This window comes from Trachinotus anak, unplaced genomic scaffold (assembly GCF_046630095.1).
Source record: "Trachinotus anak isolate AG129_WGS33_773 ecotype Australia unplaced genomic scaffold, CSIRO_AGI_Tana_v1 ptg000032l, whole genome shotgun sequence".
Taxonomy (NCBI): Eukaryota; Metazoa; Chordata; class Actinopteri; order Carangiformes; family Carangidae; genus Trachinotus; species Trachinotus anak.
Genome location: NW_027273883.1, coordinates 13,876,188 through 13,903,753, shown reverse-complemented (window position 1 = coordinate 13,903,753; position 27,566 = coordinate 13,876,188). Strand labels below are relative to the sequence as shown.

The 27,566-nt window shown below is 39.3% G+C and overlaps 1 long non-coding RNA gene across 3 annotated transcripts in view; it reads left to right on the top strand.

Moving 5' to 3' along the window:
* LOC139613234 (uncharacterized) overlaps positions 1 to 27,566 on the top strand; it is a 107,847-nt gene that overhangs the window by 25,302 nt on the left and 54,979 nt on the right. For all 3 annotated transcript variants that reach the window (XR_011686704.1, XR_011686703.1, XR_011686702.1), the window contains exon 3: positions 25,068 to 25,168. This is a non-coding gene — a long non-coding RNA (uncharacterized lncRNA). The remainder of the gene's footprint in view (positions 1 to 25,067; positions 25,169 to 27,566) is intronic.

The following is a 27,566-nucleotide window of genomic DNA, read 5'->3' as shown; positions in this document are numbered from 1 at the left end:
TGCGCGGGTGAAATAACCTTAATCCCTTGTGCTTTTTGATAGGTTCAGCAGTCTTATGTTACCAACCAGCTCGACTTGATTTGTTTATATTGCTTGGCACAAAAAAAAAAAAAAAATGAAATACTTAGCTCCCAGTCTTTAATATTATATGCAAGGCTTCGTGACAGGTTCCACCTATTTTTTTAAGTTTGGTATTGCGACCATAATGCAAATTATATGACCATAATTCACACCATACAGTATACTGTATAATTTCTGAAGTTGACTTATTATGTTTTGGCTTTGCAAACATGAATGCACCAAACACTAAACTTTTAGGATGTGTTGTGTTTATCTAATCAGCCATGTCAGCATCCAGAGAAAACATGCTCATTTTTTTTCACCTAGCACTCAGTTGTTGTAGTGTTATAAATACATTCAACCAATTTTAAATACTCTAAATGCATCTGATTCGTGTGTTCCTGAGGTTTTATGGAGAGGCCAGGTATGAATATTAAAATCATCAGGGGTTGGCAGTGTTTGTGCATTGTAAACACATCTGTCACAACTGTTTAATTGGTAAACAAGTCTGACCGCTTTCTGTTTGTTTGTAAACAACCATGTCATTGCATGATATGAAAGGTCATTAAAACAACCTGTCTACAATTCTGTCTGCTCTATCTGACTCTCTCTGCACTCTCTGGTGTTTAACAGACACATGGCATTTACATATAGATTATAGGTCCATAGATGATGGTGTTATCCAGTGTAATTTGCAGTGAAGCAAACTTACTTTCCTAAGTCATCACTATTGCAAGTACAAAGCTTGGTCATTTGACTTTGAGGTTGGACAAGTATAGTTAGGGAAAAAGGTTTTCTTGGGGAAATAGAGGAGGATGATGTGGGGGAGAAAAGAGAGGAGGAGCTCAGCAGCTGGCAGTAAAGCACAGAGTTTGAGCTAGAGGTTTAAGGAAGTGAAAGCTTTAAAACATGATGGAGACTTATCTTACAAAGTTGAACCTTATCTTCAAAGAAAACCATCTGATATTAGACTTTTTCCTTTCAATCCAAGGTTGATAAGTGTGGTATATATATATACAGTACTGTAGCTAGCCAAGTTAAGTTTGGAGCAAATCTGGGAACATGGCAGCAGTCTGTGCTCAAAAAATAATGGTTGTGTGGAGTTTAACTGGTGTTGGTAGAGAAATTCTTTGTCTTTAAGAACAGCGTCACTGTTAAACTGGTGAAAATGTTGAAAAAGGCCCTGTGAGTGACATTATATGCTAATGTTGAACTCTGTCATAGCTGTGCTGAAAATATCTCAACAATTATCTCAACAGAAAGTACATCGCTGAGAACTGTCTTAAACTGTGTTTTAAATTCTCTGTTTTTTTCTTGACTTTTATTTCTCCATATGGATTTTGGAAAGACCAAATTTTACTGTTTATATTTTACCAACAAATGAGGATTGCAACCAAAACGAGCAGTGAGACACATTCACTCTTCACCTCTGATGAGAAAATAAGTCTGTGCCAGGTCCATTATAATATAATCGCTCTTCTGTCACACAGGAACCAAAACAGAGGGAATGTAGTTTCTTACCCGAGGGCTCAGGCCAATTTAAAACATATTAGTGCTCTTGTCGCGTGGGAACCCAAACTGAGAAAATGTAGTTGCTCAGCCTGAGACACAGGCCAGATAAAATATCCTGGAACAAACAGGATTAGGAAGCATCCATCAACCAACAAAATGCAGTTCATTCTCTGCAGTTGCAGGTAGCTATGAAGTACAGACTATACTCTTTGTATAGGATATCATTGATCTTTAACTACTGTTTGAATACAGTGTCAGTTATAATCCAGTTCAGTGGACGCAGAGAAGTACTTGTGCATGTCGGTCCTCTGGGAAGTATCTATAATGAATAACAGGACAGACGCAGCACGAGAGTCTGTCAACACTGAACTGTGTACATGTTTGAAAGTTTTACTGTGTGCATAGGCAAAATGGCAGCATATTTTATGAGCGGATGTAGTGTCTCACTTTGTGTGTGTAGGTGTGTGTGTGTGTCAGAGTGGCACTGATCCATTGACCTGACAGCTCTTCCTGAGGGAGTGCACACATCCCTGTCATTACTGCAGTACCCACTGCTGATTGACTGCTTTCAGCTCCACTCAGGAGATGTCAGCCAGTCAGTCACACTGTTGATTTCAAGCCAAAGTCAACACACTTGAGTGGTGCTGACAGTAGAGACTGGCCATTGATGAGTTATGAAGTCTGTGTCATTAACAGTGTTTTACTCCATAAAGTTATTGACCTGTAGAGTCCGATTTTCTGACAATGGCAGCATGGTGCAGGTTGGTGCTGCAAGTGAAGAACGGTCAATAGATCTTGTACTTTGCTTAAACCCAAACACAACAAGAGTTAAGTGGGAATAAATGCATTGTTTCCCTACTATTTAACTATTAAAACAATATGTTAGTTATTTAAGGTGTTTTTCACGTATTCCTTAATTTACAATATTGTTAAAATACCCAAAGGGAAATAAGAATTTCACAGGCACAGTGCCAAGTATGTTGTAAAATGTGCTTTACAAACCATGAGACTAGAGACTAGACTAGACTGACTGCTGGAAGATCACAGGAATCATTTATGAAATCTTCTTCTCTTGAGCAGAGCTTAGAAAGGTCATTCTGCTTGTTCCTGGAGTTTACAGTTAAATCTCTACCGTAATTGAATATTAGCTGTAGATGTTAAATAGACAGGCAGTTGGCTTTCACATCTTATGAGTGTTTATCTTTAAAGGCCCTGCACACCAGGTGTGTTCACTTATTATGCCTAATTGCCTCCACAGGACTGTGTGAGCATGTACTCACTTGACTGACTGGCATCTCTCTCACTCTCCTGTTAGTATTGCTGCACCTGTAAGGGAAGACCAAATTACACCTTAAAGCTGGAGAGTTATGCATTTTACATTGTAGCTAGAAAGCCTCGACATGTAGTCACTGTTAGCTGATGTGTACGTCCTCAAAAATGCAACTCCGCATTGCTGTGACAGTTAAAATACCACTTGGGTACCACAGGATCTGCGATTCATCTGCTTTGGTTAGTGTCGTGATGATGGTATCAAGGGGTGGAATCTGATCCTCAACTATAAAAACCTACATGGCCATTAACTGCTTGCTTCAAGTATAACACAGCTTAATCATTTTATTGGCTCATGGATTTTCTTTGGCCATATTCTTCAGCTAGAACAAAGATCTAATCAATGAGAAGTGAGGACACCTTTGTGGGTGTGCAGAGCACCTAATGAAACTAAATTTCCAGAACAAAATGTTTTAAGTGTTTTATTGTGCGATTATTCACTTCATATTTTTCAATTACACACCCACTGTGCTGAAAAAGCTTAATGACATTTTCATGTAGGAGCAAAGACTGGCACCGAAATAGAGAAGAAGGGAGTCAAAAATAGTTCAGCTCCCATTCGACACGACAAAAATGCAGCCGTTTAAACTTATGTCTTTAAAATGTTCTGATCAACCAAACACAGGTTATTAACCACAGGAACTTCAATCTCTCTCTCTCTGTCTCTCTCTCTCTCTCTCACACACACATGCACTCACACACACACACACACACAAACACACACACAGTGTTTTTGAACTGCAGCCTTGTAAAGGATTGTTCTGCTCAGCACCTTCACATCTGATTAATTGACTTGTCAGCACAGTATTTTTATCCTGCTCCCCTGTGTATGTGTGTGTGAATGTGTGCAAGGAAGCCTGTGTGTGTGTGTGTGTGTGTGTGTGTGTGTGTGTGTGTGTGTGTGTGTGTGTGTGTGTGTGTGTGTGTGTGTGTGTGTGGATGCATGAGTGTCTGCAGTCCTTCCCAGTGTCCTTTCTGTACTGGTGTTAGTCCCTAGGCATTATGGCAACCCAACCTATAGGAGAATCTGTGTGTATATGTGTGTGTAGGATCATATGCACACAAGCCTATGTGTGTGTGTACATTTGTGGTGGGCAGGCCTAGAGGGATTTTCCTGCTGTGTGCTGGACTCTGATTGGCCAACGCCTGTGGGCACTTCCTGGACTCTTCCTGTCGTGCTCCGGTTGTCGCGAAGGTGTGTGTCTATGTGTTTGAGAGAGAGAGAGAAAGAGAGAGAAAGAAATAGTAGGCTGGTAAAAGGAGGAAGAGCATGATTGAGATGTAATTTGTGGAGGACTAATGTGAAGCTGTGATAAATACAGAAAATCTCTTTTCATGAATGAGATGTTAACCTAAACTGAAAAAACAACCTTAACAAGATGCAGCTATCTTTATCCACTATAAGGTATAATTCACAGTGAACCTTTTTAACAATTAATTCTATTTATCACGTCGCAAAAATCATGTCTTCAATCAGTAAAATGAAGCCATGATTTCTATTTCCAGCATTGGTTTTATGCACAGTTTGTTCTTCTTCAGTTGTCACAGTCAACTGACCAGTCACAAGGATTACTCCTTACCCATTAGCTGTCTTATTTTTTAAATAGTTAATTCAACCATCCATTCAACCATTCCCTCTATTTTCTGCTGCTAATCTAGATGATAAAATAATATTGATATTAGGAAGTCTTGTTATCCTGTATACACCTTGGAGGTACTGACAGAAATGGGATATAGACACCATATATCACGTCATGCCATGATATAGATGGTAAATGATCCTAGTTCTACTGGTTTTCATCACCTCCACCAAGGAGGTCATGTTTTCACCCGTATCTGTTAATTTGTCAGCGGGATCACACAAAAAGTACTGAACTCATTTTCACCAAACTTGCCTGAGGGATGCAGAGTAGGTCTGGGAAGAACCCATTCAATTTTGGGGCAGATCTGGATCATTTACTTGATATTCTTTTCTCTGAAGTTTAGTGTATGTTGTTTGACAATGGCCTTAGCGGAGGTCTGCACTCTCTGAGTGTCCTTCTTGCCCCTACATACTTTGGTGGTATTAAAGGTCTCAAATGTAATGTGCTGAATGTGGTCATTAAAGTGAAGAAGAACACTTAAGTGACATTATGTGGGTATCTCAGCTTTGGCTTTAAACAGACAAACTGGGGTGGGGTTTGAAAGACATGGCATTTACCAGGCAAGGAGGTTCTCATGAAACATGTTACTGAGTTGTATTATGGGAATTGAAATATACTCCTTTAAAGCTCACAAAGACGTGTCTCAGGACTGTGTCTATAAATCACCTCCTTGCAGACCAACTTCTGTGTGTTCCTCACTTCTGCTTACATTGTGACTCAAAGTAAATAAATCAGTACATTAAACTCCATTGACACAGCAGCAGTGAGAAGCACTTCTTGTTGTCCCAGTGACTTTGATAAGCAAAATCATTGGCACAGTTAGAGGTAGAATCCTTTGACTGTTCAGTTTTAATATTTTATTTCATTTCCTTTTGTCTAACAGAAAATGTTTTGCCTCATGTTTGAATTATTTCCACATTGAGACAAGCTATATTGTTAGACCATCAAAACTGCTGCTTGTTTGTTTTGCAGCTCTTTTGTTTCTCACCCCACTCTGTGATCATTGTTGTGACTTCCTGTGCAATGGCTGTTCGACAGCCATTTCAGCAGATGCACGACACAGCTCTCCACTCTCCCAAATGCTGATGTATGCACCCTAAATGTTCAATATGTCATTTAAAAGCCATTTTCAGACAGACTTCCGTCTAACACACACAGCAGTAAGGTACCTTACTCATGTTTATGGTGTATCAGTATTCCCTAACTGCATAGAGTTTAGGGTTGAATGTATATTGAAATACATAGAATAAACAAATTTTAGCTATTATTCCAGGCTCAAACTTTTCAACTCACTGGAGTGAATTTGTGCTGGTGGAGTAAAATGTAGTAATGTTGAGTAGATGATCTAAAATAATGTTATGATAGGTGGGTGAAATTTATAAGCCATCGCACAATCTAGAGATTGCTTGTGGAGAAAAACATGTGCTTGCTTATTTTGGTGGAGTGTTTTACTGCTGTGACCTTTTACTGATGGGCTCTTTACATTTAAAGACACACATTTTCGTATTTAATGTGATTCTCACTGAGATGGAAAAGACTGCAGACACAGAAGGCAACACTTCCCTCCGTACAGTGCTTGCAGAGATCTCCATGGTTAATCTATTAAAAACAATAAACATCTGGTTTTCTGTGGACCATATTGCCACAGTGTGTTGCAGCATTAGCTAATTAACAACTTTTCCATACACACACACACACACACACACACACACACACACACACACACAAACACACACACACAAGCTTTCATTCAAACACTTAATTACACTCTCTTACTCAGTCGGCTGCATATACACTTAGGGGAGTTAGCATACACACCCACACACAAACACACACATTAAATATAGGCAAACATTAAAGAGTTTGAGGAAATTAAGAGAAACACATAAAGAACTTCAAAACTCCAATTCCCAACCTCCCACTGGGGCAATCCCAACTCTTTTTTTTTTTTGCCTTTAGAGCCAATCAGGAAAGAGCTAAATGAGCCACAGTCATCAGAGGACTGACTGATTGGTTTGGGGCTTTGAGGATGAGATAGGGACTCCCTGAGAAACACATTCATCTCAAAACCCTGAGCAAGACTTTTCAGTATGGCACCACATGTTGAAAAAGAGTTTGTTTATGCAGGATGATATTCAGACCAAAGTGGCTGAATCTCAGCTGAGTCACATGAGTAAATTTTACAGATATAACAGGAACTGCAAGACAGCTGCTGTCTGAACGCAGGCAGCACAGGCTCTCACCGTGACTGCTAATTTGTCTGTCTTCACAACACTGACATTACCTTTCTGCAGTTTGTGCCCCTGAGGATGTCACATCTTCATCATAGAAAAGTTGGGTGTTTTTCACTTTGACACATGCATCCAGTGAAAACATAGAAACTTACAAGACTATCTTTTGCTGGCAGCAAGCTGGAAAGTTTTGCAGATAATATGACACAGTTAAATTGTCAGTGAGATGTTACAGCTACCTCTGAATCTACAAGTCCTAGTTTCTAAGGCCTGGCATATGAAGTGGGGAATGCAATTTAAATTGCAGACCTGTGAAATGCAGTAGATTAGCAAGTGCACTGAAAAATGGCTGCAGTGTTTAGCAGCTCATAGGTGCATCCTTAGTCAAGGTTGCTCTCACAGTTTAAAATTTCCTCGCTGTAAAATACAAGATGTTGAGTTCAGTTTATTGACTGTCTGCCAAATATAACCTGCTTTAGACATCTTTATTTGTAAAATGCCCTGTAAATAAATACTATTAGGTCAAACATCAGAGTGCAATACCTACAAAATGTATCACTCATCTGGGAAACCTCACATTAATGGAGAGTAGGAGACACCGTGTGTGGGTGTGTCTTTGCCTGTGTGAACCATCATTCACCTGAAGGCTCCAGGTTCAAGCAGCAAACACTGACCCTGCTGGCAGAAGGAATGTCTTTCAGCTCCGGTGCCTTCACACAGCTGTCCTGTGCTCTGAGGTGCCTGCAGACGGTGACTAGTGAGGAGGAGAAATCCTCCCTGCAGAGATCAATCAAGTATCAAATTACTTCTTCGTTACCTCTCTGATGCTTCCACATCTTTTGCCACATGTTTTTGTGGAACATGTAATACCCATGTAGATGAAATACCATAATGAGACAGGTGATGAGACACTATGGCACAGCTTATTCCAGTTTCCAGTTTGGATTTGGTTCGGGGTTGATAAAATAGCCGCCTTCACTGAAGGACAGAGGCTAACAAATCTCTCAGTGAATCTTTTATCTCTCCTCACTCTCTTTATTTGCAAAAAAGTAATATAGTAAACATACAGGTGACAGGTTTTATCTGGAGCTGAATGCCGGCTGAAACGACAAATGTCATCAGTGGATTTATGCAGCATAATGGAATGAGATTAAAGCACAAAATAACAACAGTGAACTATGTAAAACTACAATTTACACATGGATTGATTTGTAAACAAACCAATTTAATTTGCAAAAATGCAGTAAGTAAATCATAAAAAATCAAGATGCAAAAATTATGAAAATTTGAGAGAATTACATTTTTGAATTTTTTTTTAAATCCCTTTTTTTTCTTTTTTGCCATTTAAAAGATTGGAGATTCGATCTTGAAGTTGGGAACACATCTGTGATATAATGTCTAAACTCAAGCTTCACTTACTATCTTTATTTGGAACTTTTCCATTCATCCCATGGCCTTTTTCAAGGGATTGGAATATGCTTAGAAAAGAGATGGTACGCAGATGATCGTTTTAGACTGATGTCCAGACAAAGCAAACAATTTAGATGTCACCTTGAGCTCTGGAAAACTGTGTTCTCTTGTGTTTTGTTGTCTAAACAATAACTGATTGATGGAAAAAATTAAAACGAATTGAAAAATCATATATAAAGAAAATAATTGTTAATTGCTGTTCAGTTTCTTTGAAACTGACAACCTGTAACATGAAAGTTTCCAAAACTGGTACAATTGGCGAGATTATGAAAAAAATGGCATTGGCCATTAGTCCTCATTTGTGTTGTTTCTATCTTCATTCAGTAATTGGATTTTAATTGTGTTAGTTATCGAGTGGCTTCAGTACATGAACTGCAGATGCTGAGTCTTGTGTTTGGTCTGTGTGTGTTGAGCAGAGGTTAGAGGGGCTGTGTTTTTTGAGGTGTTAGCTAGCAGAATCAGTATGTGGACTCCTGTCATATTAGTACAGATGAGGTGCTAGCTGGCAAAGTTAGAATGGATGTTTTCCCTCCCTGGGTGCTCCTGGGAGGATAAACAGGCCATCCATAATTAACAGCCGCTCCGCCTTCATTCTGATCCACTCTGCTTTAAAAAGAACAACTGTCACCATCGGTTAGAGAGGCAGAGAGGGGGAGAAGCTGAGGAAGTGTGGGAGAGACTGAGACACAGAGATGGGGAGATCTCGCTTAGGCAAAGATTCACTCGCTGGATATGACAGACATCTACACGCACACGCTCTCACATACTGTGTAAAATGTGCGTGCGCACACACACACACACACACACACACACACACACACACACATTCATGTAAAACACATATGCATCAAGTCTCACACATAGAGGAAAAGACAAACACACTGTTCCATTGAATCTCTTGCATATGCCACACACACAGACACACACAGACAGACACACACAGACGCACACAGGGAAAAACCCACATACTTTCTCTTACTCACACCCAGAACAGCAAACACATTACACCACTGGCTCTGGAATGAACAGTGGATGGCTCTATAATATATTTAGTGAGAATACATTCAACAGTGAAAACAGGAAGCTTCCACTTTATGCTTCTCCTAATACATGAACACATTTATCTAGAGGCTTTACAACTTGACATCAATATATCCACCTGCTGAACCTACCAGCCAGTATAAACCAAATTACAATAGTAGCCTGTTAGTTTCAGTGGTGTTTGTGTCTAAAAGCTTATTGAAGGATTTTAACTGGTAACACTGGTTGTAAAAAGTGAAAATTTAGTAATGTGGTAATGTTAAATGGTTATTTATCAACAGCCACTTGGTAAATAACCAGTTTTCACTTAAATTGCACACATTAGTTATAACAGTTTATGCTTGTGAGAGCATTTAACGGTAGAACCATGACAGGGAATTTAACAGTCAATGCAGTCTATGGATGGCGATCATCATCAAAGTAACTTTCAAATTTATTATTAAAGCCAAACTTTATTATTAAAGGCAAATGATGCAATCCTTTTCTTTAAAATGAAAAGTTGAATTTAAAAACAGTAAGACACACCATCAAAACACCAATGACCATGACCAACAGCTTTTGTTGGCAATATTTTTTGCTGATGTTAGTCAACTAAATAGATTTAGCTATAAGCAATTTTAGGCATCAATTTGCATGATAGCCTTGATAGCTCTTCTCAAACTGTGTTGCTGTCATTGTCAGCTGTTACCACAGTAACATTTGCTCAGCAAAACTTAAATAGTCTCACTTTAATTGTTCTTTCATTACTGAATAGATGTAGAGACACATCAGAAATGGTCCATGAGCCTCAAGCCATCTGAGTTGGCAGACTTTTGTATGCATTTTGATTGACAGCTGAGCTGGTAAGGACAGTGACACACAGCATAAACAAACTTGTGTTGTAAGTGTAGCTAACAAGCCAAGGGCCAGGCAGAATTTTGTTAGCAGTGGAACAGAGGGAAGGACCACAGCATTTAGCATCTCTGACTGACGTTAACATTTGCAGGTACGTTTGCTACAGCTGACTAGCTATCTGGCCTTCCAACTATCTATTAGCAGTATAGTTTTTGTAGCACATTCAGCAAACGGAGGACAGAAAAAAATTGACTGCAAACTCATTTTGTTTGTGTTTCAAGGTTTCTGGCTCTTTTTTGTGTTGTTTTGAGGCTGTTGTCCAGCTGTTAGGTAGGTCAGGGTCACTGTGATGTCACTGCGTGTTCACTGAAATATTGGCCAGACCGAGGTCACTGTCACGTTTTGAAAAAATATACATTTCGCCATTTTGGGTATAGATTCTCTCTTCAAATAACACAGGGCACATATGAAACAAACCAGGACACAATGCTGGAATGTAACTAAGTACATTTTTTAAGTACTGTACCTTTTGGATATTTTTTACTTTCATTGATTGTATTTCCATTTTATGCTACTTTACAATGTGCAAATGCAAATATCATACTTTTTAACTCTAAATGCACCATGTTTATTTAACAGCTTTATTCAGTTTTTTGTGCATTGTTATAGATTATACCTCTAAAACAGAATATAAAATTGTTAAAATTAGCTCCATATTTACAAACAAAATCTGATTTAAGAATCAGTATTGATAATCAAATAATAACCTTATTAATGAAATAACATTATTTGCTGATAGCATTTCTGTATTTTTAATTGAAATTAATACAGGACTTCTTGTAAATGAGTATTTTTTATTGCTACTTTTATTTAACTAGGATCTGAATACTTCTTCCATAGTGCTACATCAGTAGGCAGCAAAAAAAATGTACAATTTAATTTCAGCGAAAATAGTATCATAATTAGTGATGAGGTCCAGACAGGGTTGAAAATTTACGCCCACCACCTGACTGATGGTGAATCGTAGGTTTGTCGTCCAATAACAGCCATGTTGATGCGTGTTGCAGCTCACATCGTTTAGATCAGATTTATGTAAGTCTAGTTGATGGTAAAACCCTGAAATGGGCCTGGTAAAGTTTGGGATGCACCAACCAGTGTGTTAAAGTAAAGTATTAGTATGTGGCACTACTCAGTGCCACAGCCTTGCATAGTTTTAGGCAGTAGTTTAGCCTATTTATAATAGATGTGTGTTGTTGTGAGATGCATGCATCAGAATCCAGGACAGTTGTCATGGGGAACTGACTGATGGTAAAACAACAACAGTTGATTGTACTGAATGTTTCTGGCAAGGAAAAGTAGTACTGTTCCTTTGTGTCTTCTCTCTTCCCTCCTTTTTCCATTCTGCCATCTCTCCTCCTTTGTCCCCCCTTGCTCCTCTCTCCTTTCCTCCCTTCTCTCCTCTCTCTTCCTTCTTTTTGCCCCATCTCTCCCTCCTTTGCCCCCCTCTCTCCCCCCTTCACTGCTTTCCCCTCCCCTGCAAATCTATATGCAATCATCCCACTGCAGCAGTCTAATTTAAATGTGGAACAAATGTTGTGACAGACTAAAGCTGGATAGAAGTCCTTATCCGCAGAGTGAGAACTGAATTATCCTGCTTGAGTGAGCTGCTGACACACACACATTGAGAGGAAGCGAGAAAGAAAGAGAAATGGGGGGGAGAGGGCACAAGTCTCATCTGAATTAAACCAACCTTTCTGTCTGTGTATTAGTCACCCTGGAAGCCAGTAATTCCTTAATTCCACTATGGAGAGACATTCACACATATTCTTTGCCTTGAATTAATTCGAGTTTGGTCTTTCCTCAGTGGTCCCTGTGAGCCACGAGGACACTTGTGGAAGAAAACTTAAAGGGATACTTAAAGTATCACAGTTCCATACAGTTGAGATACAGATTAAAGGTCTCATGAAATGGTGTCATTACTTCATATGCAATATGCTTTAAACAAAGTGCCTGTCAGATGTTAGACTAGCATCTGAAAACCAACAGACCCAGCACTTTTCCAAGGTCAGAATTGGAGGAATTGAGACGGTAAGCAGCTCTGTTTCTTTTTTTTTTATTCTTCACACAGCTGCTTCTGTCACTACTCAAAAGCAACAGCATGAATGATTACCACACTTTTGAGTGTGGCCATTCACAACAACTATAAATACTTTTGCCTTCACATGTGGTGTGCTGGCATGTTATATGAACTAGTACATTTTCATGCATACCTGGCCTTTCATGTGATGTATTCATCAATCTTTATAGGCCACAGAGCAGAGTTGCTGGAAGAAAGACCTTATTGTATTGATTAAATTTTTGTTTTAATTACACCTACTAATGCAGCACAATGACACCACCAAAGATGCTCTATGTTCCAGGAACATCAAGAGCATATTCAAGCTCCAAAAATGCTGGATCCTACATGTCCCATGATGCAATTTGATGGTGGCTGTCATTAAACCTTCTTTTATAACTCAGGCTTTCTGTAATACACCAAGAGCAAAGCAAAGATATCCCTCATGATGTCATTAGGGTTATTTTCTCAAACTTCAGAACCACAAAGGACATTATTTTTCATTTTTAAGACTTGTGTGAATTGCAAACATTACTGTCGTTTATGTGTCTGGGTAATCTAAACACATTGTGGAGGCAGATGTGGTGAAGAAAAAACTAGCATTACCACCTTATTACAGAATAATTTTAGAATTTCTTCTATGTTCACATGTGGCTGCAGCTCACAAAGGATGTTTTGTGCCAGAATGCAATCTGGGAAATATATAGGAACTGTTCACAAACTAAAAGGGCTAAAGGGCTATACAAGACAAGGGTTTGGGAACAGTCAGTCCAAGATGAGTGTTAACTTCCTCATGAAATCAATCCTGTGATGTACTGAACATCACTGACTGATGCTCAAATAGTGATACAGGGAAGAAAGACAGTCCAGTCATATTTTTTGTTTTCCGCATTGTCCTGGTGAATCAAAGACAGTGAAAGGACAGTGAGAGTAAATCTTTGGTCTTATTTACAGCTTTTTTTTGAGCATCTCACAGGGCTAATGGAAACCAGTTCCTATAAAAAGGTTCTGAAAAACAACAATAACTTCCCAAAAAAGATAATCTCATGCCGAAATGGGTCCCAGCAGCAAAGCTTGCTCTAATTGTTCACTGCAGACAAAACAGTTGTTTATCAGAGAATCCGTGTTGTCGCAAGCCAGAGTGTTTTTATTTTGGGTCATTCAGTCTGGATGATCCAGATTGCTGCTGTTACAATAACAACACATCAATGTTTAATAGTCTGCAATGCAGAGATAACGCTTCTGATAGTCACACTGAAATCTGTGACTGTGTGTGTTTGAGTGTGTGAGTTTTTTGCATGTAAGTGACAAATAGAGGCAGAGATAGAAGGATGGAGTGAGAAGGAAACCATTGGGTTATTTGTCATAAGCACATTCAAATATATCCATATAACTCCATTTCCATTAACAGGTTTTTACTTCTACAATCATCCTCAAAGTCAGACTATTATTTCTGGTCATCCCTGAGCTGCACACCAATCCTGTTTCATAACAGTCTGATTTATTCTGCCAACAGGGACAATGATAAGAAAGTTGATAGTGCTGCCAAGTCCTCAAAGAGCAGACTACAGACGACACAAAATGAAACATTTAGCAGAAATTGGCAACTGCATTTTTAGTGTATATAAATCAATTAGATGTACCGACCCTGGAATGAAACACATTTTCCAAGGCTATGGGCCCATTATCCAGGTCAGAGCTGCTGGTGTTGTTAGAAAATGGAGATCATTTGGGTGGAAAAACCAAACAAGGGCACTAGATTTCCATAAAGTGAGAAGTCAAAAAACAGGAAGTAGTGATTATCATCAATGTTTCCTGCAAGTACAGTGAAATTCTACTATTATTACTGAGAGTACTGCAGTGCTTTCCAAGTTTAGATCCTCAATAAAAGATGCAACAACAGCAATGCAATATCCAAAGCAACGTGTCGTACCAACACAGCAGTATTTCTAAAATATATATTTAGTTCATTGGGGTCAAACAAGAAATACATGGATGGCCTTCATTCGGAGTTGCACTTCTGTCCACCCGATGACTGTTTTGTCTCCACTAACTGCTGAGGGAATCATATGGCTCTTAAGCTGTTAATTTAGCAGCTACATAACTTTCTCAGTCATTTGGTGCTAAGCAGGAAGCATACAGTGGATTTGTCTGAGCTTTTTTCTTCATGAGTGAGAGGTGAGAGTGATCCATAACCAGAGAAGTGGGGAACTGCACAGTTGATGATGATTACCATTGAGTTTGCCATGACGAGCACTCTGAAAGTGAGTTTTTCCACATTTACTGTGGCCAACCAAGCATCCTCACCTGCAAATATGCTCCTATTGAAGGCTTAATATGTCTATAATGGAAAAGTAATTACATTTATTTAATACAATATTGTTGCCACCATGGTTAATTTAGAAGTGAAATAAATTACTGATAGTTTATTGTTAAAAAAAAAAAAAAGGTACACAGTAGTCACTTCAATATGGCCTAAACCAGCATCTCTCTATCCATCGTCCATTCACTGCCCATTATTATGAATAAATGTTAAATTATTAAAGATGGCTGTAAAGGCATTTCAGCTCCTTGCCATGGTTGTTTTTGGCTGAGGGTTGGCATCTTTAATTGCAAAACATGGCTTATGTGCCTGTGAGTCTTAACTAAGTCAGGGTTTCTCACAGTTGTCAGACAAGAGGAGAACAGGTGACTATGTCAAGGCCAGCACCTGTTTTGTGTTATATGTTATGAAACATAAAATGAAACTAATCGCAGGGAGGTACAGGTGACGGGAACATCTACTCCCTGTGGAAGTACCGTACATTAGAGATGTATGTTTGTTTAGAAGGTCTACAGCTGCTGCTCTGTGTGTGTGTGTGTGTGTCTCAGATGCAGGTATGTCACTTTGAGAGCTGAGTTCTGTTTGTAAAATTATGCCAAACTCTGGCTGATTTTGTTACTGTGCTTTGTTTACCCTAAGGCACATACACACAAACACACACAGGTGACTGTTGCTTTCTGCCATGTTGTTCTCCCCAGGGCAAACACACAGCAGCAACAACAGGACACAGATACACACAGACATACACACCATCCATCTCTGCTTTGCCTTCCCTCTGTGTGTCTTTTAACTCTTTAACGGACAGACAGGTTATCATACTGACAGTTTATTATCTGCCTGTCCGTGTATCATCTGTGTACTCATTGGTGTTCAGTATTTTGGTGGCACATTTAAGAAAAACAACAAGATTTTCAAGCAAACTGAATTGACCCAAATTGGTTTAGCTTGGAGGAGGAAAAAAAAAAAGATAAGCTCATTAAATTTAATTTTAGTCATTTGCTGTTGACGTGGACTAGGTTTCAAGCAAAGATGTAAGCTGTAGTAGCCTGTGTCCTGCAAGTGGCATCTTGTAGCTTTTCAGAAAAAGATTTAAGATAGTGAAAGAGGTGAGAGAACTACATTTAAAATCTTACTTGTTTTTTGTCTCCTTGCTTATTCTTCCTTTCCTTTCCCATCTCTTTGGTCATCTTTTACATCTTTGTCATCTGCCACTGCATTCTTTCTTATTTTGTCTTTTCTTCCTTGTTTGTGTGTGTGACCATGACTAACAGGTCGCTGCTGTTCAGCACTGCAGCCAATCCCTTTAGGTTCTTGTCTCTGCTGCTTGTTTAGCGACCTTGACAGCCTTTCTCTGTCCCTCTGAGTCGCACTATTCCCCCTCTCTCCACTTTTCTCACCCACCACTTTTATGCTTTTTTCTCTATTCCCCCCTCTGTCTCTCTTTCTCTATTCCTCTGATCTCCTCTCCTCTCTGTTCTTGCTCTTGTCCTGGTCTTTCCTCTTTGCTCCATGTTTTGCAGCCTTCATAGCCTTTTTCCATTCCTCTAGGTCGAATCATCTCTGTTTATTCTCTGTCTTCTCTCTCACTCCTCTCCTTCGTCTCAATAACTGCACTGTTCTTCTTTCTCTTCATCTCTTCTTTCTCTCCCCTCTCCAGCCCTCCTTCATTTCTCCCTTTTCACAACCAATGGTTTATGTCGGTTTGTTATTGTTACAAATTCAGATACAAACACACTACAGTTTCCACTGGATTGTGTTAGTATTTAGCAAATGTGTTGAATCCTTCAGGTTCATGTTGCAGATTACTGGCTTGGTTAAACTCTTCATTATATGACTATATAACTATTAGGTTATTTGTTTATATATTTATTTATTTTGTCACTGAAATGTTTGACAAAATGTATGTTAATTTTAGTCATTCATTCAAGTTTTATGAATCTATTCACTGATCCTTTATCAAGCAACCAAATCTTTCTGTTTTCTGCTGAGAAATATTCACAAGCACAAGCGTGATCCTCCATTTGTTGATACCAGTAATGTACAGGTTTAATCAGTCACCTTTAGGGAACCAACTGAAAACTATCCTGATGCCAGGCGACGCTGATAAATAAGTGTTAGTTTGCTGAATCACATTGTGATGGAAAATTGGACTTCTTTGGTTGTTTCTACGGCTACTGCAGTGTGCATCTTTTGTTTGTTCTGTCAAGGTTACGCATGTTGTTTTTGTATCATGACTCCCTCACACCTGCTGCCATTCCCTACAGTCTAATGTGTTTGATTTTGCCTGAACAGTCGCTGTGAGAAAAGACTGTATTCAGGCTGCTGTTACTGAGTTTCACTCCTTGCAAGTGTTGTGACTCCCACTTGGAAATAAACTCTGAAACCACTTCTAACATCGTCTAGTGTAAGATCAGCATGAGCCAGCAAACTCTTTGACTCACCTCCTCCCATTTGTCTATCTCCTCCCCCATGCCCTCTCCATCCCTTTTCTCTCCCCTCTCCAACCTCCTCACATCTCTTTTCTCTCATCTTATCCTCTCTTTCTATTTGCACCCCTTTTTCTCCCCGTCTTCCTGCCTCTCTCTATCCTCGTCCTTTCTTCTCACTTACCCCCTCTTCCTCTGCCTCTCCCCTCCTCTTTCTCTCACTCGTCTCCTAATCCCTCCTCTCCACCCTAATTTAAACTCTTTGAAGCCTTCAATAAGGCTCCATAATAAGCTTCTCCCTCTCCAGGCAAGGAAAGGGAGCAGCCTCCCAGTTGCATTCTGCCAAAGTGTGAGTGCTGGCATGTTTTTGTGTGTGTTCTCTGTTTATTAGCGTCTCTGCTTGTGAGCTTTCATGCCTGTGTTTGTGCATATAACATGTACAAGTATGTGTGTGTGTGTATGTGTCTGCGTACACTGGTGTGTGTGAGTGGTGTGAACCTAAACACTGAGCAGAGAGCCGTGAGGGGAACAGAGAAGCATATTGTGGAACATATCAGAATATGACTCCACTGCAGATTAAACTGTATAACTAGGTTATTGATGCAAACCGTTCTGCAACAACTAGAATTCAGTTACATATTCTTGAATTGAATTTAACTGAATTGAATTGAATTGATAAACTTGAGATTCTAAAGGAAATCTTAAGGACAGAAAGTTCTTCATGAAGGACAATGTCAAAGCCTAACTTAAAGCTTTGACCACTTTTCCAACAGGTGCTGAAGATCTGTAGATAATACCAAACTGGGTGACACATCCTTAATATATTCACCCTCTTGCATCCTTGAGCTTTTAAATGAGCCTTTCTGCCCATTTTTCAACAGGAAAACAGTGCACCTTTGACTCCTTTCACCCAGTGCTGAAGCTCTGAAGTTTGTCTGCTCATTCCTTACAGTCTCTCCACACAAGACTGTATTCATCAGAAAACGTATCAGTTGTCTTTTTTTTTTTTTAAACACTAAACCTATGTTTATGTTTTCCTGACATGTAACTACTTGTGGCTTTTCAAATAATGACCCATGTCTTTGAGAAGCCAAGGCCGGTGTAGTGTGATGTTGTTAATACACTCCAAAACCTCTTAGAGATGAAGTCAGTTTGGATGGTTGTGCATGCAAACTGTTTAAATTTTACACTGGAAACTGCTGGTCACATGTCATCTCCCACCAACAGTAAACTAGCCAAACCACACTATAGAGGTGGGGGATCAGATACAGTTTATGAATCATTTTCGTAACGGTTTTGAAGGTGCTGAGAAACAACATCTATCCTGCCGAGGGACGCCAAATTAGAAAGGTGTATAGTATGGAAGGCAAGAAGTGGAGATTACCAGAACATTAACCCGGAAGTGTAAAAACATAATGAAAGACATGAAACACCATTTACCCCTGTGTTGTTTATGATATTGCTTACACCTGTGATTGCTCTTGGTGTTTGTGTAAATTAACATCATGAGCATCACCTCTGTGTAGTGGTTATTCTTGGGTCCAGAGGGAGTCTGTATCATTGGTGATGACAACATGACAACATGTTCACAGTCTTGGCAGGTTACCTTTGTCTACTGTAGTCTGTAGCCTCTTTGAGCTATAATAGATTAGACCATTTGCTTCAGCACACACACATACACATTGGTCTTTGTGTAGTTGTGAGGACCTAGCCCCTTACTCTAACCTTAACCATCACAAATAATTGTCTTACCCCCTCCCCTTACACTGACCCAAACCAAATTGTAATCCTAACCCTAAAATCAAGTCTTAACCCTCACTCAGCACTTTGAAATTGTGAGCACTGGCCAAAATGTCCTCAGGATGTCAAAATGTCCTCACATCGATGGTGTCAAACTAAATTTTTTTGTCCATGCAACCGTAGAACGACATCTACACATACATAAATACAAAACAGACACAAAGCCTTTAGCACTGCTGTGACACACATAGGCACACACAAGCCAACACACAGAATATGCACATATTCACTCACATATTTGAAGGAACACACAAACACACATTGCCCACTGGCTCACAGTGCAGAGACACACACACAGATCCTGCTCCATGGGTTTATCTTCATGATAAGCAGACTGCTTGGTAGTCATTACCGCTAGCTTAACTGTTTACACCCGTTAATCAAATTAGCAAGTCACACACACGAACGCACACACATAGAGTTTCACAACCGTGCATAGAAATGTAAGGTGAAACACTCAGCAGAGACACACTCGTATATACACACACATGCGTATACTGGCACATAGGAGATGCACACAAACACACACAAGAGATGTAAACATAGAGAAGGGCTCAGAGTTTCATCAGAGATTAATTATCTATGTCCTAAAGCAAGAGACACCGGCAGAGACAGAAAGGTGGGGGAAACAGGAAATGATCTCCACACTTCAGGTAGTGAGATATAAATGAGATAAACACAGAGCGATGGTGAGGAGTCAGTGGGTGGCAAACAGACAGATACATACAGAACCTAAACTTACACTTCTACTTCTCGTCTAAAATCTCTGAATACTCCCAAGTATCCAAGCAAATAACAGACAAACAGTGACAACCAGAGCAGGGCGCCTGGAGGCTATAAGAGAGCTTTTAGTATCTAGCTGTGTCTGCATGTGTTGTCTTGAGGCCAACTTTTTGAGGCAATGGTGATGGGAAGTTTTGTTTCCAGTAAGGATGAGGAGGGGCAATAAATCAATAGGTATGATACAATGGGCTCTGAGGATTAATTTATAATGAAAATAAGGACAATAGGTGGTTGAACAGCCCACATACATTACTTTAAAAACCGACCATGCAACAGCGACTAGAAGGCATTAGCCATTACAGCGTATTAAAGCACCTCTTAGAGACAACTGACCCCAATAAACTGGCTGTGGTGCATTTCTGGCCAGGACTGGACTGTGTTGTAGTCTTTCATCTATAAAGGAATAGTTTAACTCTTGTCAAGAGTTGCAAAGGAGATCAATACCACTCTCATTTCTGTTTGTTAAATATGAGGCTACAGCCAGCCAGCCTAGAAAGTTAGCTTTGCTTAGCTGATGTTCAAAGATGTAAAAATCTGTCTACTAACATATCTAAAGATGACTTATTAACATGTTATAACTTGTGTAAGCAAGACTGTTATGCACCAAACACTTTCTTGTCCATCCCGATGGTTTTCTGAAGTCTTATGTTGTTTTTCTAGTTTGTTTCTTTTATTTTGTGATCTATGGTCAGGACCAGCCTAACTGTTTCTCCCTGCTGTCACTCCTTAAGCTAAGATAAGCGACATATATACATATTTAATGGACAGATATGAGATTGGTTTCCATCTTCTCATTTAAGACTCTACAACAAAGCAAATAAACATATAACCTTCAAAACAACACCTAAAAAATCCATTTTACCTCGAGATCCATTTAGTAGTTGTTTTAGAGCTTTCGGTCATGTCACATGATCTTCAACAGCACATAGTTTCCAAAGTCAAGAGGGATCTTAAATATTTAAAGTGCTAAAAAATTGAAATTTGATTATTTGTATTTCAATAACAATAGGACAGACTACATCTGCTGATGAAGATCATGTGGTATCATTGAAAGCTCCAGAACAGGTACTGAATCAACCACAAGCTGAGATTGTCTTGTCAACTGTCAGAGTTTGTTTAAATTCATGTAGACAAATGATTCTGAACAGAAACATTTAAGATTATTGGTTAAAAAGATTTTCAGACAAGAAAAACAAGAAAACTGCAATTTACTGTTATCTAGTTTTCCACTCTGTCAAGGGATGCACTCATTTTCAAAGGATAGTGGAGACAACAGCCATGTAGTACCAATCTATGGGTTAGTTGAGTCCATGGAGACAAAAGGTTACAGCTTAGTGAGAGAAACAGACCTGATGAGCTTCAAAAGAACAACTCTCACCGTGGTGAGAAACCAAAGCAAGCTAATTGCTGGGAGAGAAGTGTGTTGTCCTGAGATGAAAGATACAGAGACAGAAAGAGGTAGATAGACACACAGACTGACAGTTTGAATGCAATTGTATTTTTATAACTATGTACCTGTATATCACCATAGTCTCTGATAACCAATAGATACATTACAAAAAGGCCTTGCGTCAGCATAATGTGAAGAAAAATGAAAACATTTGTCACAGCTCGTCACTGTTTTATCAAGAGCTTTGTACCACACACTCGCAGAGAAATAATGAGTTTGGCAAGTGACTCAATCCAATAACAAAAACAGAATTTACGCTTTCTATTTTTTCTTCAGCCTTTCATAAGAAGGAAATGAGAAATGGATTTTAATTGTTTTACGATTAGCACAAAAAAAGGGAAAAAAATAAAACAATTAGGCACATCTCTAGTGATGTCACTGTCTCCAAGATGGTGATGCATCAGTTTACAGTGTATATTGGAAGTTGTTCAATAGAGGAACTCTGGCTGACTGTTACACTATTTCCCTCTGCAGTCTAATTGTTCTGTGAAGATTAATGGAGAGTAGGAGGCAGTGTGTGCATATGTGTGTGTGTGTGTGTGTGTGTGTGTGTGTGTGGGCTGTGAATTCATGCTGTGCAATGCCAGTGTGTTTGCATTTTGTATGGTGTTCATGGTTTCCTTACACAGAGACAGTGAGAGGATGAGACTAACTAAAGCAGCTAAAGCTCAGATTAGCAAGCAGCCATCTACTCTATGATCCATCTTACAACAGCTATACACTAGCTTTATCACAGCTATACATTATAAATACACACTTGACTGTTTACATACACAGACACACTCAGAGACAGATTAGCCGGAAGCCATTCATTTGTGATTCGATCTTTCAGTCAGGGACTTGCTGCAGTGACTTTTAGTAATGCCACCATACTGACTGGTAAATTGATTCCCAAAACAGTAATCCATCATGCACACAGACTGAGACTTGTTCATGAACTTGCATACGGCTCACACAACTCCCGCAGAAAAAGGCAAGATCTCAAACACAGTCCTTATATGTCCCTTCCTGTCCCCAGTGCTATTTGCAGCAACAGTAAACTAAGACTATTTTAAAGATTTTTATAGAATATAATTCACACATTATGTGGAGACCTTAACTGAGGGTCACCTGTGGTCATCACAAAAGTTCCAGTAGTTCTGCTTTGCAAATTGCTGCTACAAATAACTTTGTAGTGTTTTTTTTTTTTGTTGATAAAAACTGAAGAATCCTGCTTTGCCTACAAGTTTTTTGTATGTAAGTATTTGAAACATGTCTTCATGGATGCTGTTATTGTTTTGAGGAGGAAATAGTCATACTGGTGGGTCTTGGAATCAACAACCAACTGGGAACTCTAGTTCACTATCAATGAGATGAAGAATTAAATAAAGCTGGATCTCTCTGGGATAGTTTGGTTAGAAACTAGAAAATGTAGTTATTAATGCTACCTTATGTATTTAGTTATGACTCTATTTACCACAATGCACAAGAGCATTTGTACGTATGTGTACTTTATTTTTCCCAGTCATTTTGAAATATGTATTTTAATACACAATTAATACATGTGTATTTGACAGTAGCAAAAATAAGACTTGACCTGGAGAGGATTTAAATTAAAAATTTAAAATAAAAAAAGAATTATTAACACTAAAATTAAAAACATTAACAACAAACATTAGAAGTTGTTAAACTAAACTGCAGCAGGAAGTCTCACCAAAGTCCAAAGGCAGCAGGAATCAGGAGTAATATCCACTGGCTAACAAGCACTGAGTATACTGAATCCTGCAAGGCCTGATACTCCTATCCAGTCTCTTTGGCATTTATTAGAGTAGGGGCTGCAGTTTACCATGGACTGGAAGTATCATGGGCAACAAGTGTGTACAAGAGCTGGTATTAGTAGCTGAGTAGAGTTGAGTATACAGTAAGCCCTAAGAGGAAAACTCGATTCAGTCAGTCATCACTTGCACTGCCTAAAGCTAAACTTTGTAATACTTTGAACACTTTCAAATTGGCCAATCAGAACCCAGCTACAAAACAGACCAACCAGAATAAGGCTACAAATCAGAATCAGAATGTGGTTAGGATTAGGGTTAGCTCAGGCTGACATGTTACAATGCTAAAAATTGACCAGTCAGGGTTAGGGTTAGGGGCTAGGGTTGGCTCAGGCTTACATGCTACAGGCCAACCAGAATAAGGCTACAAATCAACCAATCAGAATGCAGACAAGGGGCTATGGTCAGGGTTATAAGGGGTTAGGGTTAGCGTTGGCTCAGGCTTACATGCTACAATGCTACAAATTGACCAGTCAGAACAGTGTATACACAAAGACTGTCAAATCACACTGTTAGAAAACAGGCAGGGAGACAAAGGTACAAAAATTCGGGATAAAACACAAGCAGAGGGAACAAGAGTTAAAAAAAAACAAAAAAAAACAGACAAAGACAGAGAAGTAAATCCAGGGAAACAGTCTAGAGCCAGAGATGATGTGAGGAATAGAAAAATAGAGAGAAAGGATGACTTGGAAAGAGAGGACATGGAAAAGAACTAGGGTAAGGGTTAGGGTTACAGAGACAAAATGAGATAAAAGGACAAGGTAACAGTTAAGTCTAAGAGCAATACAAAAGCAACTGGACTCGCTTGAGGTTCTTGAAGATGATTCACCTCTTATGACAGGCTACTTCATTACTGATAAAGAAGCTGAAGAAGCCTTTCAGATGAGTATAGCTCTTAGAGATACCATGACCTGGATGACTGAGAATCTTCACAGACAATAACAGTTAAGATAACAGAGAGTGAGATCATCAGCTATGGCTACTATTTACACCTTAATGCCTCTCAGGAGCTAAATATTGCTCCCTCAATCTCTATTGTTTACCTACTTAGATACAAGCATCTGCTGCTTGATTTAGAGGAAGAAGAGCATAAGTGATGGTGATGCTTGTGAAAAAGTAAAGGTGCCTCCTAGTTTTGGAAAATAAGTTTAATTGAAATCTTTTTTAATAAACTTATCTGCAAACTGTTCATTGACATATTTCATTTGTTTTCCCGATAGTATCTTTTCCTTGCAATCAAGCATGATAATTTTTGATATGTTTAGGAAAAAATTATGGTCACAGTTAAATATTAAAGGTGTTTTAGTAGCCTAATGGACGGGCTATGATTGAAACAAACTACTCCATACTACGTTGTATGTTGTAGGCCGTTCCCCTACAACTGATGGCGAAAGTGTTGATTGCTGTTCTAAATGGCCACACACAATGACGGTCTGAGCAGCTTCTTGTCACAGAGAAAGGTGCATGCTCTCCGATTGTCTATCCTCAAAGACAATCATGGCGTTGGAGTCGTTTGTATGCTGAGTGATGGCAGTAGTTGTGTGAAGAATGCAAAACAAGAGCTTGAGAAAGAAGTTCAAAGACTGCCTTATATCCTCACCTTCACATACCTGAGCAATCACTGCATGAAGTTGGTGTGCTTGTCTGATTTTCCTTTTCAGAAAGTTATAAACATTTTTGAATGCAGCACACTGATTCCAACATTGGAAATGTATGGGGGAGGAGGTTGAGACACTCTTCAACCATCCACCAGCTGCTTAAACATAACCACAGGTGGGATGAAGGACGCAAACCCCTGTGTCTGTTATCAAAGTCTTCTTTATGTATGACTTCTGTACAGTAAAAGATGCTAAAACCTGAACTATTTGTTGAATTCAGCAAAGTAAAATGGAACTTAGCAATCTATGTTGTAATATACAAGGTAAGATAATGATACACACTTGGTGTTCACTTCACATGCAAATAATCAAAAGAATAAATGCAAGTAGCAGTGTTGATAATCCCAATTTCCTATCGAAATGAAGCTTGTCTCAGAGCAGAAAATCTACAGAGAGAATCATTTCATTTCCTCACCCCATCCCGTAAAGCTCCAGTCAGTGTGAATGGAGGGTGGAGGAGGGTAGTGGAGTGTCAGTGGGAAGCAGTAAGAGAGACAGAGATGTTGTGCTAATTGTGGTCTACCCCTGGTGTGGGTGGAAATGAGATCCTGAAATAACTACTTCCTGGTTCTATTTTCAGCTGAGGTCAGTGGCGGAGGAGTACAGCACGCTGAGAGGTGTAATGTGGCTCTGTTGGTTTGACCCACACCTGCTGCGTACCCTTCACTCAAGCACCAGAGGGTGAGTGTGTCAGTGTGAGTGTGTGTAAGGGTACATGCATATATGCAACACATGTGTCCAAATACAAACAGGCAACTGTTAAAGGGTGTCCACTGTGTGTTTGTGTGTGTGTGTGTGTGTGTGTGTGTGTGTGTTTGTTTGTTTGTTTGTTTGTTTGTGTGGATGACCTTGACTCGGAATACAAACACACACAGTCCTGCCCCACTGGAAACACACATCTGTTTGTGTTTTGTTTTCTCTTCCACATTCGCAAACACATAAATACCCTAGTTGCAGTCAAACTCTTTTGGACACATATTATTCGGTAAACTAACTAGACACACACACACACACACACACACACATACACACACACAAGCACAGATACTTGCACTTCTGTGAGGACACTCATTAACAAAATGCCTTACCTACCCCCTTACCCTAACCTTAACCTAAATGTCTTTAAACATCTCCCTTGAGAAATCCTTTTTGGGTCCTCACAGTATAACATTTAATACATACACTCACACACACACACACACACACACACACACCCCATACCTCACCTATTAACACATGCAGATAACCGTACACATGCTTCCACACCTCATCACACACACATATGTAAACAGAAATACAAAAATAGTTTAACCTTGCAAATCGACACACATTTGCATATCCTCTGTCTCTTTCTCTCTCTTTCTCTCTGACACACAAACACACACCTCACTCACACAGTGGAGAGGCTTAGTGTAGCATTGAGTCATCATGCTGCTTGTGCATAACTCCTCTCATCTCTTCCCTTCCCTGCTGCGTCCATAGCACTGTAAGTGAAGGTCACAAAAACATATAAACCTACATGAGCACTGTGTACATGTGTGCTTACTGTATACACACATGCATACACACTGTGTTTCATTATGAAAATGCACATTCATAGTTTTGGAATTTATTTTTAATAATTTGCATATATGTATGATATTGAAACTGTAATTGTGTGTATGTATGTGAGAGTATAACTTTCTTTTCAATTATGTGGCTGTTTTATTTAACTGTAGAGGTGTGTGTGCATGTGTGTGGCTGTAAGGTGCCTGGTTTTTCCCCTGCAGGCTGGTTTGAATCGATAGTGCTGGAAAGTGCTGAAATAGCAGCCTGACACACACACACACACACACACACACACGCATACACACACACACACACACAGATACAGAAGGGTGACTCACTGGAGCTGGAAACATGAACAAGAATGCTGACTTCTGAAACACAGCAAACAGAAAGGGCAAGAACCAAAGAGAGATAGAAACAGGGTGACATGGAAAGAAAGAAAGAAAGAAAGAAAGAAAGAAAGAAAGAAAGAAAGAAAGAAAGAAAGAAAGAATCACAGCTTTGACTTCAAACTCATTTCTCCTTAGTTGTGCGTAGCAGTGAGATTCAGTTCAGTATTGCTGTATTCCAAATGAACTTTACTGTGTGTGTGTGTGTGTGTGTGTGTGTATGTGAGTCCACTTGTTTATATTAGATACGAGATAAGGTGGGTACTGTGTCTGGTAACCTATTCTTTATGTGGCACTGTTGCTCTCACCTCTCTCTCTCACTTGTGCTTTCCTCAACATTAAGAAACATTTTTATGACTGGTCGTCGGCAAATTTAACGTTTTTGGTCATAAAAAGTTTGGTTTACTACCAGGTCCAGGAAGAGAACTGTTCCTGTGATAGCTCATTAATTTCATGCTCAATCTTTACAATTTTAGCTGTAAAAAACCTAAAAAACAATTCAAGTCCATTAACTGTAACTTATGATCTTTGCCTTTGAGGCAGTAGAGAGATTAGAAGGGGAGGTTTAAGTCCACACGGCCCCGTCTGCTGTAGAGAAATCAGCCCTGACTCAACCTTGAACTGTATACTGTAGTACATATAAAAGGATCATATAGGGTTAAGCAGTATGACAGTATATTGGGAGGCAGGTTCTTATCTGGCATTTTCAGGTTAAATACCGACGCTACCATTTTGGTATACAAATCGAATCGCCTGTAAGTTTCTAAAGTTTTGTTATGCTTTTTCTATGTCACAACAGACTAGGCTAACACTTGTTGGAAGGTAGTTCAGCTAAATTATGCAAATAAACAGGAATCAAGCACAATCTTATTCAGTTGCCTTTTATTATGAAAGACAGTAATACAGTACGAGGAAATCTTATTCTGTAATGTTCTAAACCTCATAGCGACAGCTTCACCCATTAAATACAGCATGTTGACCGAAAAGAGATTGGAAATATGCAGAAATGTCAGATTGTGCAGACTTTCTTAAATACATTATAAACAAAACAATTGTATTAGTAACAACCACAGATGTGTGTTTACTTGCTGATTCAGTTATTTGTGCAGGCAAAGGGGGAAAAGGGGAAGGGGGCGCACTGA